The sequence below is a fragment of the Pristis pectinata genome, chromosome 1 (assembly GCF_009764475.1).
Source record: "Pristis pectinata isolate sPriPec2 chromosome 1, sPriPec2.1.pri, whole genome shotgun sequence".
Lineage (NCBI taxonomy): Eukaryota > Metazoa > Chordata > Chondrichthyes > Rhinopristiformes > Pristidae > Pristis > Pristis pectinata.
Window position 1 is genome coordinate 30,008,619 of NC_067405.1, and position 18,959 is coordinate 30,027,577.

General features: G+C 40.0%; 1 protein-coding gene across 1 annotated transcript in view; it reads right to left on the reverse strand.

The window, feature by feature from the left end:
- gpr39 (G protein-coupled receptor 39) overlaps positions 1-18,959 on the reverse strand; it is a 71,408-nt gene that overhangs the window by 29,480 nt on the left and 22,969 nt on the right. The gene's annotated exons all lie outside the window — the stretch shown is intronic.

An 18,959-nucleotide genomic window follows, 5' to 3' on the forward strand; every position in this document is an offset into this window, starting at 1 on the left:
GGCATCAGGAGGTGTCAGAACTCTTCACCAAAACCACCGCTTTGCAGTTGTGCAACCCCAGCTTTGCCACTCCTATAAACCAGCACCTATATGAGGACTTGTTGAAAAGTCATCTGGCCCAATTTTCAGCTGCATAAAGTGGGGAAGCTGCAAACAGATCATATTATGTGGTGTTAGTTGATTGGAAAAGTATAACGTTGTAGAGTCAGCATGGAAACAAGCCCTTTGGCCCACCAAGTTTGTGTTGACCATCAGTTACCCATTTCCACTAATCCTACATTAATCCCAGTTTTTATTCTCCCCAAGAGGGATCTTGGGGTCCATGTCCATAGATCCCTCAAGGTTGCCGCTCAGGTTGATAGGGTGGTTAAGAAGGTGTATGGTGTGTTGGCCTTCATTAGTCAGGGTATTGAGTTCAAGAGCCACCAGGTAATGTTGCAGCTATAGACTCTGTATAGACTTTCTATAAACTCTGGTTAGGCCACAGAGTGTTCAGTTCTGGTCACCTCATTATAGGAAGGATGTGGAAGCTTTAGAGAGGGTGCAGAGAAGATTTACCAGGATGATGCCTGGATTGGAGAGCATGTCTTATGAGGATAGGTGAGTGAGCTGGGGCTTTTCCCTTTGGAGCAAAGGAGGATGAGAGATGACTTGATAGAGGTGTACAAGATGATAAGAGGCATAGATCGAGTGGACAGTCAGGGACATTTTCTCAGGGCGAAAATGGCTGACACAAAGGGGCATAATTTTAAGGTGATTGGAGGAAGGTATAAGGGGGATGTCAGTGTTAAGTTTTTTACACAGAGAGTGGTGGGTGTGTGGAACGCATTGCCGGCAGATGTTGTGGGGCAGATACATTAGGGGCATTTAAGAGACTCTTAGATAGACACATGAATGGTAGAGAAATGGAGGGCTATGTGGGAGGGAAGGGTTAGATAGATCTTAGAGCAGGATAAAATGTTGGCACAACATTGTGGGCTGAAGGGCCTGTACTGTGCTGTAATGTTCTATGTTCTATGTTCATGTTCTCATCAAATCCCCCCAGATTCTACCACTCATTGACACACAATTTACAGTGGCCAATTAAACTGCCAACCAGCACGTCTGTGGGATGTGGAAGGAAACCGGAGCACCGGAGGAAACACATGCATTCACAGGAATAATGTGAAAACTCCACACAGACAGCACCTGAGGTCAAGATTGAAATCGGGTCTCTGGCACTGAGAGGCTGCGTCTCTACTAGATGTGACACTGTGCCATCCACAATTGAGAACCAAGGTCCAATTTCTGCTTTGAAACTCTCAGCTGTATTGTTACTTTTGAGCTCATTTTAATTTACCCCAAAATGAACCATAAGTGAATTCTGAGTCACTGAATCCTGTTTAAAATCCTTTACACTTTTGTGTATAGCCTTAAAGTATTTACTATGAATCTAAAAGGCAGCTGATGTGGTATAAATGATTCAAACTTAGGAATTCATCATTATCCAGCTGCCAAAAAACCAGAGTCACAACAGGTAAGAGGTGTAAAGAGAACCTTTTCACTATGGTTATGAACTCTGACAATAGCTCTAGCACTGCCCTTCAGAGGTGTCATTATCTTCTGCTTCATGTTTTATTACTGAAGCTTTTTCTTTCTTCTTGACAAGACTTTTATGTGCAGTGACCTTCAAGTGGTTGTTTTGATGTCTGATGTACCACATTCATAACTGATGCTATATACTGTTCACATAGCTTTCTGGTGATAGATGAGTTCCTTCACACAGTTAAGCATGTCCAGAATTTTGAAACAAAATGATGGTCTTAAGCTCCTTGAGCAAGTACTGAGTTACCATATTTGCAATACTGCTTGTACTGCAAATATTGTAGAACCCTGCTCGGATTTTGAGTTTCTTCCAGAAGTTAAATTTCCACAATATTTCTGATCCTATTGGGAATGATGCACACCAAGTTTTAATTTTCATTAATTCAGAATTAATTAGAAAATATAATGGCTTTAATGGATGGTGACTTGATATGACTCTTTAGCATTAATGGTTTGATTTATTAAAGCCCAAAATGTGGTAATTTTCTGAAATCCCAGTTTATCCCTGCACACAGGTCAGACGATTGCATTCACCTAGAAGCATTAAAAAGTCTAGAGGGACTGGGTGATCAGGTAGGAATGGTTTGTCTTTGTTTGCTAGTACTGAATGAGAGTATCAACCCCCATCTGTGCTGCTTTGCATGCACCTATTTTCATGAAATTGAAGGTCAGTGCATCTGGTGGCTGCTGCTCTCAAATATCTTTAGTGCTCGTGACCAAAGATAAACTTCTCCTGAACTTTTCTTCAACTAAAACAGGGGACCCACAATAAATCCTATGCCTGGATTCCTATAAATTCTGTGGTGATTCTAAACTTTATGAAATAATATTAAGATTGCTGCTTCCTAGACATTCCACTCTGATGGATGGTGGCAAAAACAGCAAAATCCAAGACATAATGTTAGAGCTCAGTGCACTTTCTGGATGAATGTTTTGTAAGTAATAACGGAGCATTTAAGTACTTTCATTAATCAGGATTCTCTTCAGTTCAACCTTTTCTTAATTCCTTCCATATAAAATCCACTTAAGCGATAAGAGTTTCAGCAGTGAGCATAATATATTTTCTGAAGGAATGAAACTTCAGATATTCTCTGCAATGTGGTTATTACATCACTTCTGGCAAAGTGTTGCAGAAAGGACAGCAGCAGCAAAATACCACAACTTTGAAGGAGAAGAGGTGCAATGTAGAGGACTCCCTGCTGCACAGTAAAGTATGACCACTGCCTTCAGCTGATCTCAGCTAAGAACCGTAATCAAGGATGAGCCTCAACAAAAATGTTAGCTTCAGAAACTATCACTTCAATCTTGGGATAAAGTCGCAAAGGCCCTCTCACTGAATTGAAGTATAAGTCATGTTTACAACTAACTTCCATGCAGCGCTGTAGAGGGATTGATTAACTACTTTAGAAATCAGTGCTGAATATAAGAGATTACATTTGAAATCTCTCTCTTTCTCCTGACAAATGTGATGATTTACACTGACTTGAAGAGGCCAACCCTAAAATATAGCATCCACTATAATGCTTTCACTGAGTATCGGAAGCCTGACTACATATATAGCATCACTTTCGTCTGCATGTAAACATGGTTGATTGTAAGAAGTTCTAATATCAATCTGACTCAAAATTAAAACTAAATGTTTCTAATGTTAGCACTGAGATTTTATCCGATGATGAAAACATTGTTTTTCTTTTTCCAATTTTTGTATCTGTCTCTAATTGCCCTTGAAAAGGCAGCAGTGAGCATCTGTTCTTGAACTGTTTCAGTCTTTGCAGTATTTCCACAAAGCTTTTAAGTAGGATGTTGGAGGACTTTGACCCAGTGATCATGAAAAGATTGCAATATATTTCCAGGCCAGGAAGATGTGTGACTTGGAGTAAAACAGTAAGTAGTGGCAACCTAATATATCTGCTGTCCTTACCTTCCTAGGGAATAAGGGTTGTGTGTTTAGAGACTACTGTTGAAGAAGCCTTTGCAAGTTTCTGCAATACAACTTGAAGATGTTGGACATGGCACCCATAGTGCATTCTTGATGGAGGAAATATGCCATTAAGGTGGATAAGTCCCTAGGGCCTGACGGGATATATCCCATGTTACTGAAAGAGGCAAAAGCTTGCCGGAATCTTGATGAAGATCTTTGTATCCACACTAGCAACAGGTGAGGTCCTGGAGGACTGGGTTGTAGCCAATTTTATTCCCTTGTTTGAGAAGTGAAATAGGGATAATCCAGGAAATTATAGGTTAGTGAGCCTCACATCAATGGTAGGGAAGCTATTGGAGAAGATTCTTAAGGATAGGGATTACACACATTTGGAAAAGCATGGCCTGATTAGGGACAGTCAGCATGGATTTGTGCGGGGCAGCTCATGTCTTACTAACCTGATTGAGTTTTTTGAGGAGGTGACAAAGATGACTGATGAGCATGGGGCAGTGGATGTTGTTTATGTGGACTTCAGTAAGACATCAGACAAGGTCCTTCATGGTAGGCTGACCCACAAAATTAAGATGCATGGGATCCATGGTGACTTGGTAGTTTGGATTCAGAATCGGTATGCCCATAGAAGATAGAGGGTAGTGTGGAAGGGTGTTATTCTGGCTGGAGGTCCGTGACCAGTGGTGTTGTAAAGGGATCAGTGCAGGGAACTCTGCTGTTTGTGATAGATATAAATGACATGGATGAAGATGTAGATGGGTAGGTTAGAAGGTTTGCAGATGACACAAAGATTGGTGGAGTTGTGGACAGTGAAGAAGGTTGCCAAAGAATACAGCAGGATATAGCTCAATTACAGATGTGGATGGAGAAATGGTAGGTGGAGTTTAATCTGGGCAAGTGTGAAGTGTTGCACTTTAGGAGGTCAAATGTAAGGGGAAAGTATACAGTTAATGGCAGGGCCCTTAACAGCATTGGTGTACTGAGGGATCTTAGGGTGCAAGCCCAAAGATCCCTGAAAGTGGCCACGGATTAGAGGGTATGAGCTATAAGGAGAGGTCGGACAAACTTGGATTGTTTTCTCTGGAGCATCGGGGGCTGAAGGGAGATATGATAGAAGTTTATAAAATTATGAGAGGCACAGATAGGGTAGGCAGTCAGAATCTTTTTCCCAGGGCAGAACTGTCAAATACTAGAGGATGTGCATTTAAGATTAGAGGAGGAATGTTTAAAGGAGATGTGCGGGGCAAGTTTTTTATGCAGAGAGTGGCAAGTCCCTGGAACAGGCTGCCAGAGGTAATGGTGGAAGCTGATATGATAGAGGTATTTAAGAGGCTTTTAGATAGAAACATGAATATGCAGGGAATGGAGGGATATGGATCATGTGAGGCAGAAGGGATATAGTTTAATTTGATGTTATGTTATGTATAGACGTTACGGGCCTAAGAGCCCACGTCCTGTGCTGTACTGTTCTATGTTCTATGTTCTAAGTGAATACTTCAGGTAGTGGATGGAGTGTCAACAAAGTGCGATTCTTTGTTCTGAATAATGTTGAGACTCTTGAGTCTTGATAGAACTGCACATATCCAGGCCCCTGGGAAGTATTTTATCCTTTGGTTATGATTACAGTACTGAACTAGAAATCCAGGAGCCTGGAGTAATGATCTGAAGATGTGAGTTCAAATGCCACATTGGCTGCTAGGAATTTAGTTAATTAAAAATCTGGAAAGTAAACCTAATTTTGTTCCCTAATGTCCTTTAGGAAAGGAAATCAATGCGGTGGTTCTACACTGCCTTCTAAAATAACCTTGTGAGGCATTCAGTTCTAGGATAATTAGGAATGGGCAATAAATTTTGGCAATGCCTACAATTCACATTCCCCTCTATGAACAAAAGAAACAATGCTTATCTGTGTTTGAGAAGTTATTTGAGTTACTTAGAATACTCAGTTATGAGGTGAGTCATTCACTACCGGATATCCAGCCTTTGAACTGCTAAAGGAGCCATTATGTTTAGTTTGCTGCTCCAGTTAAGTTCCTGGTCAATGGTTTCTACCTTGTTGATGGTGGGTGATTCACCTATGATAATTGCGTTGAATCTCAAGAGAAAGTGATTAAATTCTCTTGTTATTTTAGATGGTCATAGTTCAGAACCTGTGTGGATGCAAATATTGCCACAAGAGACAGCAAATGATGAAATCTGGAGCAATAAACAATCTGATGGAGGAACTCAGCAGGTCGAGCAGCACCTGTGGGGGCGGGAAGGAATTGTCGATGTTTTGGGTCGAAACCCTGCATCAGGAATGACTGTGGAGAGGGGAGGTAGCCAGTATAAAGAGGGAGAGTGGTGAGACAGGGGACACTAGGTGATTGGTGGATCAAAGATGGGTGAAGGATGATGGGCAGATGGAGTGAGGTAGGGGAGGGATAGGGGCAGTGGCAGTGGTGGAGTAGGGAGGCAGAGCAGATGGATGATAGGTGGAGGCAGGCAAATAAAGGCAAACGGACCAGGTGGGGGGAGGCGAGGGTGATAAGCACGAACACAAAGGTTACCATTGCTGTAATCTGATGAATTTGATAATGAGAACCATTGGGGAAAAGGTGGGCAGGTGGAACCACATGGGGAAGGGGGGGTCTGGTGGGTAAAATGTGTGGGGAGTAGGTGGATAGAACCAGGAGGGGGTGGGGGACAAAAATGGGTGATGGGGGCTGGAGGGGAGGTATGGGAAAGGGGACAAAAATGGGAGGACTAGAGGTGGATCGGGGGTGGGGGGGGCACACAGGTGGGAAGGGATATCTCATATTGGAATATTCAATGCTCCTGTCTCTGGGTTGTAGACTACCCAGGCGGAATATGAGGTGTTGCTCCCTTTGTTTGCACTGGGCCTCACCCTGGCAGTGGAGAAGGCCAAGGATGGACAGGTAGGTGTGAGAATGAGAAGGGGAGTCGAAGTGGTACAACTGTTGTAAGTGATATGGGTGTAAATGTCAATTGGCATTTCTAAGTTCAAGTCCGGATGTTGTCCATCTCTTTCTCCATGTAAGCATAGGCTGTTTCATTATCATAGGAGTTGCAAATGGAATTGGATACGACAAATATCAATGAACATTATGAATTCTGGCCTCATGATGAAGGAAGATTATTGATGAAGCAGTTTAAGATGGTTGGCTGAAGTTACTATTGCAAAGAATCTGTATAGGTGCTGAGATAACTGGCTTCTAACTGGCCTCTGAGGTCCTGATGCAGGGTTTTGACTTGAAGTGTCTAATATTCCCTTCGGTCCATGGATGCTGCTCAACCCACTGAGTTCCTCCAGCAAATTGTTACAGAACTGGACAGGCCATTCAGCTCACAATGTTGTACTGATCTTGATGCCAATTTATACTAAATATCTTCCTCCTGAGTAGCATCCATATCCCTCCATTCTCTTCATATTCATGTGTCCATCTAAAAGCCTCTCAAACTACACCAAACTGCCTTATTCCAGTTTTACTCCAGTAATCCACTCCAAGCACCTACCACTCTGCAGAAAAAAACTTGCTTCTCATGTCACCTTTAAACTTCCCCTCCTAACCTTAAAAGCATGTCCTCTGGCATTTGACATTTCTACCCTAGGGAATAGATTCTGATTGTCTATCCTATCTATACCTCTCGTAATTTTATAAACCTCTATCAGGTGTCTCCTCAGCCTCTGATGCTCTATGGAGAACAACCCAAGTTTGTCCTTATAGCTCATACCCTCTAATCCAGGCAGCATCCTGGTAAACCTCTTCTGCACCCTGTCCACAGTCTCTACATCCTTCCTATAATGGGTGACCAGAATTGCACACAATACTCCAAGTAAATACTCCAATACTCAGATACTCCATACTCCATACTCCAATACTCCAATCTGTTGCTTCAGATTCCAGCATTTACAGTCCTGTGTGTCTTTAACAAATGCAACCATCTTCTTCTGCACAAACTATTACTCCAATATAAGTTTAACCATGTTTCCTAATGACTTAAACTTCATTAGTGCTCCTTGACAAAGGGTTTCGGATATGAAACATTAACTTTGTTTCCCTTTCTGCAGATGTTGCCTGACCTGTTGAGCGTTTCCAACATTCCTGCCACATTTTGTCACACGCTGATGATATCAAGGGCAGTTACTCTCACCGTTCCATCAGAATTCAGCTCATGGGTCCATCTTCTGATTTAGGTTGTAATAGTGCAATTGTGTCTCGACCCAAATACTCAAGCTTAGAACCCAAGCTGATTATTGGTAAGTTATTGGTGAATAAGTGTTGCTTGGTAGAATGATTGACAACATCTGTAACTTCTGTGGTTTTAAGCATTGATCCAGGATTTGAGTAAATTTTCCCCTGACATTTTGGCCCACTGTTGTGTTGTTTGGAGGTCATAGTGTCAGAGAATCATAGAGCTGTACAGTGTATAACCAGGCCCTGTGGCCCACCCTCTCTATGCTGATCATTGTACTTGTCTATATTAGTCCCATTTACGTGCATTTGGTCCATGTTAGGCTTCCTGTGTCATTATGAACTGCGGACACTCTTACAGGTTCAGGTAGATGTAATAGTTCCCAGTGTGCTACTTGCAGTTGAGTACTGAGTTCCCCCAGTGTCCAGGCAAACATTCCTTCTTCAGTCAATACCATCAAAAACAGATTAACAGTTTATTTTGTTGTGTGCATATTGATGGTCGCACAACCATAGTGACTACTTCAAACAGAATTCATTGGTTGTGAAATCCTATGCAGCAGCCTGACAAGGTGATAAAATGCAAGGTTTCTTTCCTAACCTGCTCCGCTGTTATCCCATCTTCTGAAAACCAAGCCAGATATATTCATAAAATATAAACATTTCAATTACGATTGCTTGAAACTGATTAATATTTGACAGTGTGTGTATTGGGAAAGATTAAAGATAGGCCTCTGAAGGACTAAATAAATTACAATTGCTCTCTATGTGCCACTGGGTAATTATTCACATGGTAAATCCAATAAATTATAGAAACTACGTAATATTAATCACTTGGTATTGACATTTATTTTTAAGAATTGTGATATATGATGCATGTTTATTATTTATTCATTGGAAAAAGAAAATATATTTATTCATTTTGGATATCAAATTCTATAAATGCTGAACATATTTAGTTGATATTTTTTTTGATCTAATTTAAATTAATTAGCGCAAGTCCATTCCGATTTTTGCAATAGCTTCATAGGACCAAAATAGGATTTTGAATTTTGCCGTGAGTCTGGATGGACACCTCTCTTGAAGCCAGGAGGTGCCCACTGTTTCTAGGTTTTGGACCCATTTACATTGGACTGGCAGATTTCAAGGCATCAAACAAGTAACCTGAGGCAAAATGCTGGACTGAGAACATCATCTGGGTAGGCACGGGGAGGGTGGAAGGGAGTAGGGAGGGTGCAGGGCATTAAACTAACAGATTTACATCTGGGAAAGGAGGTGTAAGATTATTTTGGGGGGGATTACATGGAATGACATAGAATTTACAGCATAGAAGCAAACTATTCAGCCCAATGCTTCCATGCTTCAGTGTGTTTTCTCCCCTCCCATCCCCCTACCTTCCACCCGAGGGCAAAGGAAGCCATTGGAGATTAGTTACATTGCAGGATATTGCAGGAGCAGGGTTGCATTCTCCTTAGCTACAACATCAATTAGGCTCCCTTCTTTTGTGAAGACGTTTGCAAAGTATCCATTAAGAAACTTATCAATCTTGAAGTACCACTTTCTAATACTGTAATACTCTCTTTGAACATTATACCTGCAGCTCCCCCTTTCTTTTACCTTCTTTATCCAGGAGTAATAGGTAGTAGCTTTGCAAATCACGATTTGCACTTTGCTTTTTGGGCAGCAGTGTGGGAGGAGAGGAGGGCAAGGTGGGGGGATGAGGGATCTAGAAGATCTTCCAATGATTATTCTAATGGCAGTTGCTTCCTAAGAGTTCCTGCCACTTTCCATATTCTTCCCCTAAGTTCTATTCTACCTCACTTTGGTCTTTGCTGATTTCTGTATCTGTGTTATTGTTCAGCATATTATTATTAAAAATTACAAAGTCCATAGGATAAATGTTGTTTTATATGAGAACATGTAGAATGATTGCAATGGAAGTCAAAACACTGTCTGTGGAGCATATGCATAATATTCATGGTCAAATCAAGCACTGTTTGTTATACAGTTCATCACAGGTGATATTTAAAATGAGTACATTCTGCAGAAAATTGTTCTGTCTTCTCTCAGTCCTGCAATTTTATACAGGAGTACATTGACGGTTATATTCTTTATTAGTTGTGTCACTTTTGTCACAAGCTTTGTTATACTTTTTTGCTGTGTGAACACATCAATCAGGTTTAAAAATTAATCACTCTGGATGCTAAGCCTTGTCCAGTCTGATCAGTTGGTTCCTGTTATGAATACATCAAAAAATCCATTAAATACTATAAATTCACCAAATTCACATCACATTGGCCTACAATCTTTTCATGTATAATAATTTTAAATCACTACAATGAGTTCAGAGTGCATGCACATAAATCCTCAGAATATGATAACTAATGTTGGTTCAATGCATGCATAAGTAGCCTGCTGGAATTATGATATAATGACACCAATAGGAATCTGGCTCATGTAAAGGCAGGATTGGACACTTATTATAACTGGCCACAATATATTCAAGAAAGACAGTAAAAGATTGGTATTAGTTTATGATTGTCACACATACCGAGATACAGTGAAAAGCTTTTAAATAATTATCAAAGATACCATCCATTATTAGAAAGTGATAATGTGCTTTAAGATTCAAAGGTAGGTTTGATAAGTTTCTTAATGAATACTTTGCAAACTGTCTTCACAAAGAAAGGGGTCAATATTGTGGTTAAGGAGGAAGAGTATGAAATACTGGAAGCTGCAGAGGCTCTGACTATAATTTTTCAGTCTTCATTGGTTGCAAGAATGTTGCCAGACAATTGGACTGCTCACAATGCTGGAAGGAAGGGGTAAACCAAGTAGTTAAAGGCTAGTTAGTTTCATTTCAATGATAGACTAATTAATGGAATCCATTCTAAGTGATAGTATAAACCTTAATTTAGAAAGGCTTAGGTTAATCAGGAACAGTCAGAGAAGGTCCAATAACTTAATGGAGTTCATTGAGAACGTAATAAGGAAAGTCAATAAGACTAATGCACTTGATGTAGTCCACATGGACTTTAGTAACGTATTTGACAAAGTCCCAACTGGCAAGCTGGTCAAAAAAGTGAAAAGCATTGGGATCCACGATAGAATGGCAGATTGGATCCCAACCATGGGTATGAGTATTGCATACAGCTTTGGTCATAATATTACAAGGAATATGTAATTGCACTGGAGAGAATGTAAATGAGTTGCTGGGACTGGAAAAGTACAACTATGAGGAAAGATATGTTAGGCTGGTTGAATCAAAGGAGGTTGAGGAAGGCTTAAAAGAGGTGTATAAATTTATAAGGGGTAGAGCGAATAGGAAGGATCTATTTCCCCTGGTAGAAGGATCTATTTCCCCTGGTAGAAGGGTCAAAAACCAGAGGACATTGACTTTTGGATATTAGAGTAATCAAAGAATATAGAGAGAGTAGAAGAAAGTGAGTTTGAGGGAGAAGACATTCCATAAACTCATCATATGGCGAAGCAGACCTGAAGGGCTGAATGGTTTATTCCTTCTCCTACTTCTCATGTTCTAATGTTGCCTAAGTGAAGTGTGGTAATGTGATAATATTTGATTAATAAAGCTGAAAATATCTTTCTTCAAAAAATAAACATTTATATCACCATGTCAATCCACCACTGATTTTAAGTTTGAATCAAAAAAACTGCAGATGCTGGAAATCAGTAATAAAAACAGAAAATGCTGAGAACACTCAGCAGGTAGGGCAGCATCCATGGATAAAGAAACAAAATTAATGTTTCAGGTTGAATGAAAGGTCTTCAAATTGAAGTGTTAACTCTGTGTCTTTCTGCAGTGTCTTCAAATTTTTCTGTCTATGTTACTGATTTAAAATTGCTGGAAGTAACTCTAAAAGAAGTATACAACACCCTTTTATAGTTTGATTGGGGAACTGTAGTCAATTATTTAGGGAATTAACAAATGATATTCAATATCTTTCAAAAGTTAGTCTTCTTGAACCCCAAAGATCCAGCTTATCCTGTCAAAGTCTGCAAATAAGCACAATTATCAGGAACTCCCGGTGACAGCTAATTCACCTGGAGGACATGACTGGATTTTTCACTGGGACCTGCCTCTTCTGCTATGTTCTTCATGGAAGCTCCATCTGTGCTCAACTTTCCTCATTTTGCACTGAACATTCTGCAATATTTTTCACCAGTTACACTAAAACCAGACGGCACTGTAAGAAAGTAACATAATGCAATGGGAAGTTTAATAAATCAAAAAGAAATGAGAGAATATTGATACAGGATAGCAAAGTGAAAATAGAAGTCAAAGCATGACAGGAAGGGGCTGAAAATATGAGCAGAAATGTGCAGCAGAAAGTAAACCTGGAGTAAGTGAAATGTGTAAAAAGTCAAAGCTCTTTTTCTGAATGCATGTAGCATTTGTAACCAGATGGATGAGTTAATAGCACAAATAGTAACACATGGGTATGATTTAATACCTATTATAGGATTGTGGTTGATTAGTTAAATCAATACATTGCATCAGTCTTCCCAATTGAGGAGAGAAACAAAGGACTGCAGATGCTGGAATCTAGATGAAAAAAACGATGATGCTGGAGGAACTCAGCAGGCCAGGCAGCATCCATGGAGAAAAGCAGGCGGTCAACGTTTCAGGTCAGGACCCTTCCTCAGGACCGAAGATAGGAAAAGGGGAAGCCCAATATATAGAAGGGAAAAGCAGAGCGGCGATGGGTGGACAAAAGAGGGGAGGCGGGGTGAGCACAAGTTGGTGATAGGTAGATGCAGGTAAGACATAGTGCTAGGCAGATGTGGGGGAGGCAGAGAGAGCAGATCCACCGGGGGATGGGTCAAAGGTAAGGAGAGAAAGGGATGAAAAGGGGTAGAAAAAAGAGAGATAGGCTAGGAAAGGGAAGAAGAGAAAGAAGCATGATGGGGGTGGGTGGTGTGTGGTGTGGAAAAGTGGGGGGGTGAGGATTATTTAAAGTGGGAGAATTCAATGTTCATGCCATTAGGCTGCAAGGTTCCAAGATGGAAAATGAAGTGCTGTTCCTCCAGTTGGCACTTTTAATTCTCCTGGCCCAGGAGGGGGCCAAGGACTGACATATCAGCGATAGTGTGGGAGGAGGAGCTGAAGTAACTGGCAATGGGGAGACGCAGATCATGGTTACTCTCCCCACCAACCCCCCCCCCCCGCCCCCACCATGCTTCTTCTCTTCTTTCCTTTCCTAGCCTATCTCTCTTTTTTATACCCCATTTTTCTTCCTTTCTCTCCTTATCTTTGACCCATCCCCTGGTGGATCTATTCTCCCCTCCTCCCTGCACCTGCCTGTCACTATCTCGAACCTGTGTCTACCTATCACCACCCTGTGTCCACCCCACCTCCCCTCTTTCGTCCACCTGTCACTGCTCTGCTTTTCCCTCCTAAAAAATTTGGGCTTCCCTTTTTACTCTCTTCAGTCCTGAAGAAGGGTTCTGACCCAAAATGTTGACTGCCTGCTTTTCTCCACAGATGCTGCCTGGCCTGCTGATTTCCTCCAGTATTTTGTGCAATGGAGGACTTTGCAAATATCACAAACCAGGTCCTGATGGCCTACATTCAAGGATCTTACAGGAAGCAGCTGCAAAGGAAGGTACCAGCGTATTGGAAAACCACAGATTTGACTCAGTTGTTCAAGAAGAGAGGAAGACAAGAAACAGCTGTTGTGTCTGTCAGCTTAACATCTGTTATTGGCAAGATGCTGGAGTCAATAACAAGAAAGAAATAGCTCATCATTTAAAGATGCTAAATGTCATCAGACCTAGTTACTATGGTTTTATGGAAGGTAAATATCCAAAGGTATAGCAAGCAGAGTCAATAGAGGTGATTGTGTAGGTGTGGTGAATTTGGATTTTCAGAAGGCATTTGACAAGTTGCTACATAAAAGGCTGATACTCATGGCATTATTGGAAGCTTGTTAGCATGGATTAAGAATTGACAGAGATTTGGAATAAACAGGTCTTTCTCAAGCTGGAAGGATATAACTAGTTGAGTGTTCCAAGAATCGGTTCTTGGTCTTCAATTGTTAACAATTTACATTAATGGCCTAGACAAGTTTGTCAATAACATAAAAACAGATGGGAGGACATGTTCTGATAAGGACATTTGTACTCTGCAGCAGGATATAACTGGGTTGAATGAATGGACAAAAGCCTGGCAAATGGAATTTAATGTGGGAAAGTATGAGGTCATGCACTTTGGTGACAGGAATCTAAAATCACACTATTATCTAGAGAAAGATTACAGATGAGTGATAACAGGAGAATCTAGGTGTTCTTGTGCACAAATCACAAAAAGTTAGCCAGCTGCAAGTGGGTAGAAAGGCAAGTGGAATATTGGACTTTATTGCAAGATGGTTGGGAAGTACTGTTACAATTGTACAGGGTTCTGGTGAGGTAATACCTGGAGTACTGTGAACAGTTCACTTTTCCTTATTGAAAAAACTGTATTGGCATTGGAGTCAATCCAAAAGAGATTCACTAGGCTAATTCCTGGGATGACAGGGTTGTCCATCATCAACAGCTAAAGAAATTAGATCTACATTCTTTGGCGTTTAGAAGAATGAGGGATGATCTTATTCCTGAGGTGGTATGACAGGCCAGATATCAAGATGTTCCAATCGGTCGGAGAATCCCAAATCAGAGACTATAGTTACAAGATTAGGGGCATAGTAACTTCTTCTAGCAGAGAGTGGTTAATCGCTGGAATTCTCTACCTTATGGCAAGATCACTAGGATATTTAAAGAAAATGTAGCAAAACTATTGAAAGAGCATGGAATTAAGGGAATTGAGTGTGCGGGCACAGAAGAGAAGACAAAGTATGGTACCGCCATCATGTTGAACGGCAGGGTAGGCTTGAGGGCTGAGAGGCCTACTCCTGCTCCTATTTTCTTATGTCCTTTTAATATAGCAGAAATTCCACACTATGGAAATCAAAATAAATCAGAAAAGAAGCTTATGATTAATTCAAAGTCCCATCACTCAGTGGAGAATCAAATGGAACATAAAAGATACAGTGGAAATGCAGTAAAGCAATAAGGAGGCAAAAATAATGTATGAGAGTGGGTAACATGACTTGGTTCTTTTATAAGCATATAACTATTAGAAAAGAGTGAAGCACATTAGGGACCAAAAAGGGGGTGGATAGGAGGTTAAAAGCATTACTAAATGATTTGAAACCAGCTTGATTTAAGAAGAGGACACACCCAATGGGTCACCAAGGAGAATGGCATTTAGAAGCCGATCTCATTGAAATAAAGAAAACTCTTAGAGTGCTTGACATGGTGAATGAATGAATGCAGTCTTCTTTGGCTTGGAAGTCAAGGACATGGCTTCATGGTCTCAGAATAAAACGTGTATGCACTTAGGACTTAAATAAGAAATTTCTCAACTCGAGACGGATTTTAATGTTTGTAAATCCTTGCACTTGAGGGCAATGAATTTTCATTCATTAGTTATAAAGAAGACTGATATTTATGGATCTTTGAGTACCAACGGAATCAAGTTGATAGGGTGGGAAAGTAGACGATCTGCAATTTTAGCTGCAATTACTGAATTGTAGGTTAGGTGCAGGACCTCATGCTCTATACTGGTCAGTTTTCTTATGTTCTTATTCAGAGCAACATTACAAACTTTGTAGCTGAATTGGAATTTAGTTAACTGTTGTCAGACAAGTTGAGGGGTTGCAAAGAGGGCAGATAGGATGCTTGACTTCAAAAACAGAAATCTAAAGTACAAAAGGAGGAGTTACATAAAGATTTTCTGAAAGTTGGTTATACCCCAGCTGTGGCTTTGTAGTAAGTTCTAGGAATCTCAGGAAGAATGTCAAAGCCCCAGAGAAGATGATGAAAAGATTGCCTAGAATGGCACTAGGGCCTAAGTTCCTCAATTATGTGAAGACACTGGAAAACTGAGGAGTTCTCCTTAGTGTAAGTAAGGCTAAGGAAAGATTTGATTGATGCGTTTAAGACCTTGGAGAATTTTGATAAGGTAAAGTAGGAAAAACTGTCTCTTTTGGAAAAATTACTGATAGCTAGACAGCACTGATTTGGCAGTTTCAGAGGGAAAATGAGGACTAAAAATTATGCTGCTGTTGCTGTGAAAAGCACTGTCTGAAAAGGAATTTAGAAGCAAATTCAGTAATAATTTCAAAAGGTAATTGAAAAGAAATTCAGGGCAGTGGGAGAAATTGGATAGAATTTTTAAAGATCTGGCACAGAACAGCGGGCTAAATGGCCTCATCCGTGCTTTGTTATTTTGTGATTCTACCATTTGATAGCACTCATTTACCAATTAGAACTGTAACAAATAAATACGTTATGAATATGACCCTACTTATTTGACATGCAGAATATCTAAAAACTCATGGGGTACTATGACCATATGAAGATGTTCTGCAGTTTAATTAATTGAGAAATATTTTAGAAAATTGCAACTTTTCTGCACTTCTTTTTGAGTTTTAAAATGACAGAGCACTGCATCAAACATTAATTCTTCAATTATACTTGGATGTCAAAATTTGGATCTGATGTTTCTCTTAAATTAGATAATTTGCTCATAACCAATGTAACAGAAATTTAAGCACAAATTATATTGGTATTGGGTTATTATTGTCACTTGTACTGAGGTACAGTGAAAAACTTGTCTTGCATACCGATCATATAGGTCAATTCATTACACAGTGCAGTTACATTGAGTTAGTACAGATTGCATTGAGGTAGTACAGGTAAAAACAATAACAGTACAGAGTAAGGTGTCACAGCTACAGAGAAAGTGCAGTGCAATAAGGTTCAAGGACACAACAAGGTAGATCATGAGGTCAGAGTCCATCTCATTGTATAAGGGAACCATTCGATTGTCTTATCACAGTGGGATAGAAGCTGCCCTTAAGCCTGGTGGTAAGTGCCCTCATGCTCCCGTATCTTCTACCTGATGGAAGAGGAGAGGAGAGAAGAGAGAATGACCTGGGTGGGTGGGGTCTTTGAATACACTGACTGCTTCACCAAGGCAACAAGAGGTAAAGACAGAGTCCAAGGAGGGGAGGCTGGTTTCTCTGACATGCTGGGCTGTGTCCACAATTCTCTGCAGTTTCTTGTGGTCCTGGGCAGAGCAGTTGCTGTACCAAGCCGTGATACATTCAGATAGGATGCTTCCTATGGTGCATCAATAAAAGTTGGTGAGTGTCAAAGGGGACATACATACCAAATTTCTTTAGCCTCCTGAGGAAGTAGAGGCGCTGGTGAGCTTTCTTGGTCGTGGCATCTACGTGATTTGACCAGGACAGGCTGTTGGTGATGTTCACTCCCAGCAGCAACAAATTACATTAGGTGCAACTTGAGTTTTCACAATTTTTTATGCTATTTATAAACATCTTGCTAGAAGCATGGCCACAAAACTGGCTGCTCCCCAGAATGAATTAATTACTCTTGGGAATTACTGCTGCTCATACAAATCTGCAGTCTTTCAGAGATCCTTTAGAATTAAGCTGGTTCCTTTGAGGTCAAGAACACTAACAGGAAAATTTTAAAAACTTTTTTACATAAAATTATTAATTTACCACAGTACTGATTACTTTACTCCAAATAACCAGGAGGTAGTTGTGTAAATCTTTTTCTAAATGTAATCTTCATTCATTTAAAATCAATTTACCCAGAGATGGTATATTGGCACTACAATTAAACTTGCTTATCTTCATGAGAAATGCATTTGCAGTTATAATAGTTAAAACACCAAATTATTACTCTTAAATATATCGAGTAATATTTTAAATATATGTATTTTTTTAAATACCTGTTAAGCCACAGCCTTGGTTAATGGGAAATTTTGCATTTAACAATATGCAAATAAGATTGATTATAAACTTGAGAGAAATAAACTCTTCTAAAAATTTATGCAAATTTGGGTGTGATTTACAATTGTTTCACTGATTATGCCAGAAGGGAAAACTCTAATCATAATTTTTGTTCTTCTGTCTAGTTTTAAGTAAGAACCATAAACAAGTTGGCAACCACTTGATTGAAAACTGAATGCAGAAGCTACGTGTTTTGTTAGTTGAGCCTACAATGTCTGAAGTTGGCGATGCAAAACTGTGTTATGATTTTTTTATGTTTCAAGTGTCGTAGTATTATCCCTAGACAATACATCTCACCTACAGCACTGCCAGTCTGTCCGTACCAGAGCAACATACATACAAATTTCCAATGGTTGACACATACTTCAATAACTCTGATTCTACAAATGATAATTAGATCTCCATTTGTATGTGTTTATGAGCTACACAGTTCAAGTAGCTCCCTAAGGAAAATAAATCACTGTAAGTGAATCGCTATGTGAAATGTTAATGCTCATATTCTCTGAGAATCTAAAAGATTCATTACAGAAGTTGAAATGTGGTTGCCATACTTTGCCTTTGAAAAGTTGCCAACCCACACACAAATTTTCTAGGGAAATATGTGCCACTGTCACACCCAAGAAAATTTATGGATAAAATACAGTACTAAGTTCACTGATAGATGAAATGTCAAAGTATCAGCAAGCTACGGCAACAGTAGGAAATATCCAGTTAGCTGCAAAATCATAAATATTGTCAAATGTAAAATAAATTTATGATCTATCTTTGTTGCATTATTGGAGGGGACATAATTTACAACGGATAAACCAAGTGAACATACTAGTTGTAGCCTTACCTGTGGTATTATGGGCTAGAACTAATAGTGGTTTTGAAAGTATTAACCGAAGACAAAAGGGGTACTTGACAAGGTTATTGATTTGAGGTTACAGCTAATGACAATTTTAGCTTGGATAGATTTATTTGGCACTGTCACAGAGGGGCAAATGTGTCTGTGGTTTTTCTCATCTTTCTTCAATAACAAGGTCCCAAGAGTGGTTCAGCTTATTCACATTCTGTGTATGTGCAAATTCTAATTCTATTTGGTTTGGATCTTTGAGGCTTACAAAGGAATAAGTTTGCTCACATACAAGATCCTGGAATAAGTGACTTGGTGGCAGAGGTGAAATGTTAGAATGAGCTTGAGCTCTGTATGACCCCAGCTGAAGCATCGTAGAAGGCACAAGCGACCTCATAACAAATGTGCCCTTTGTCAGAATTAGTCATTCAAGGAATCAGAGTAGCAAACCGTGTGTGCATGCACTAAGATATCTAATATATCTAGGATATTTAGATGAATGTTTCATAGGCTGTGCTACAAACCTCCAA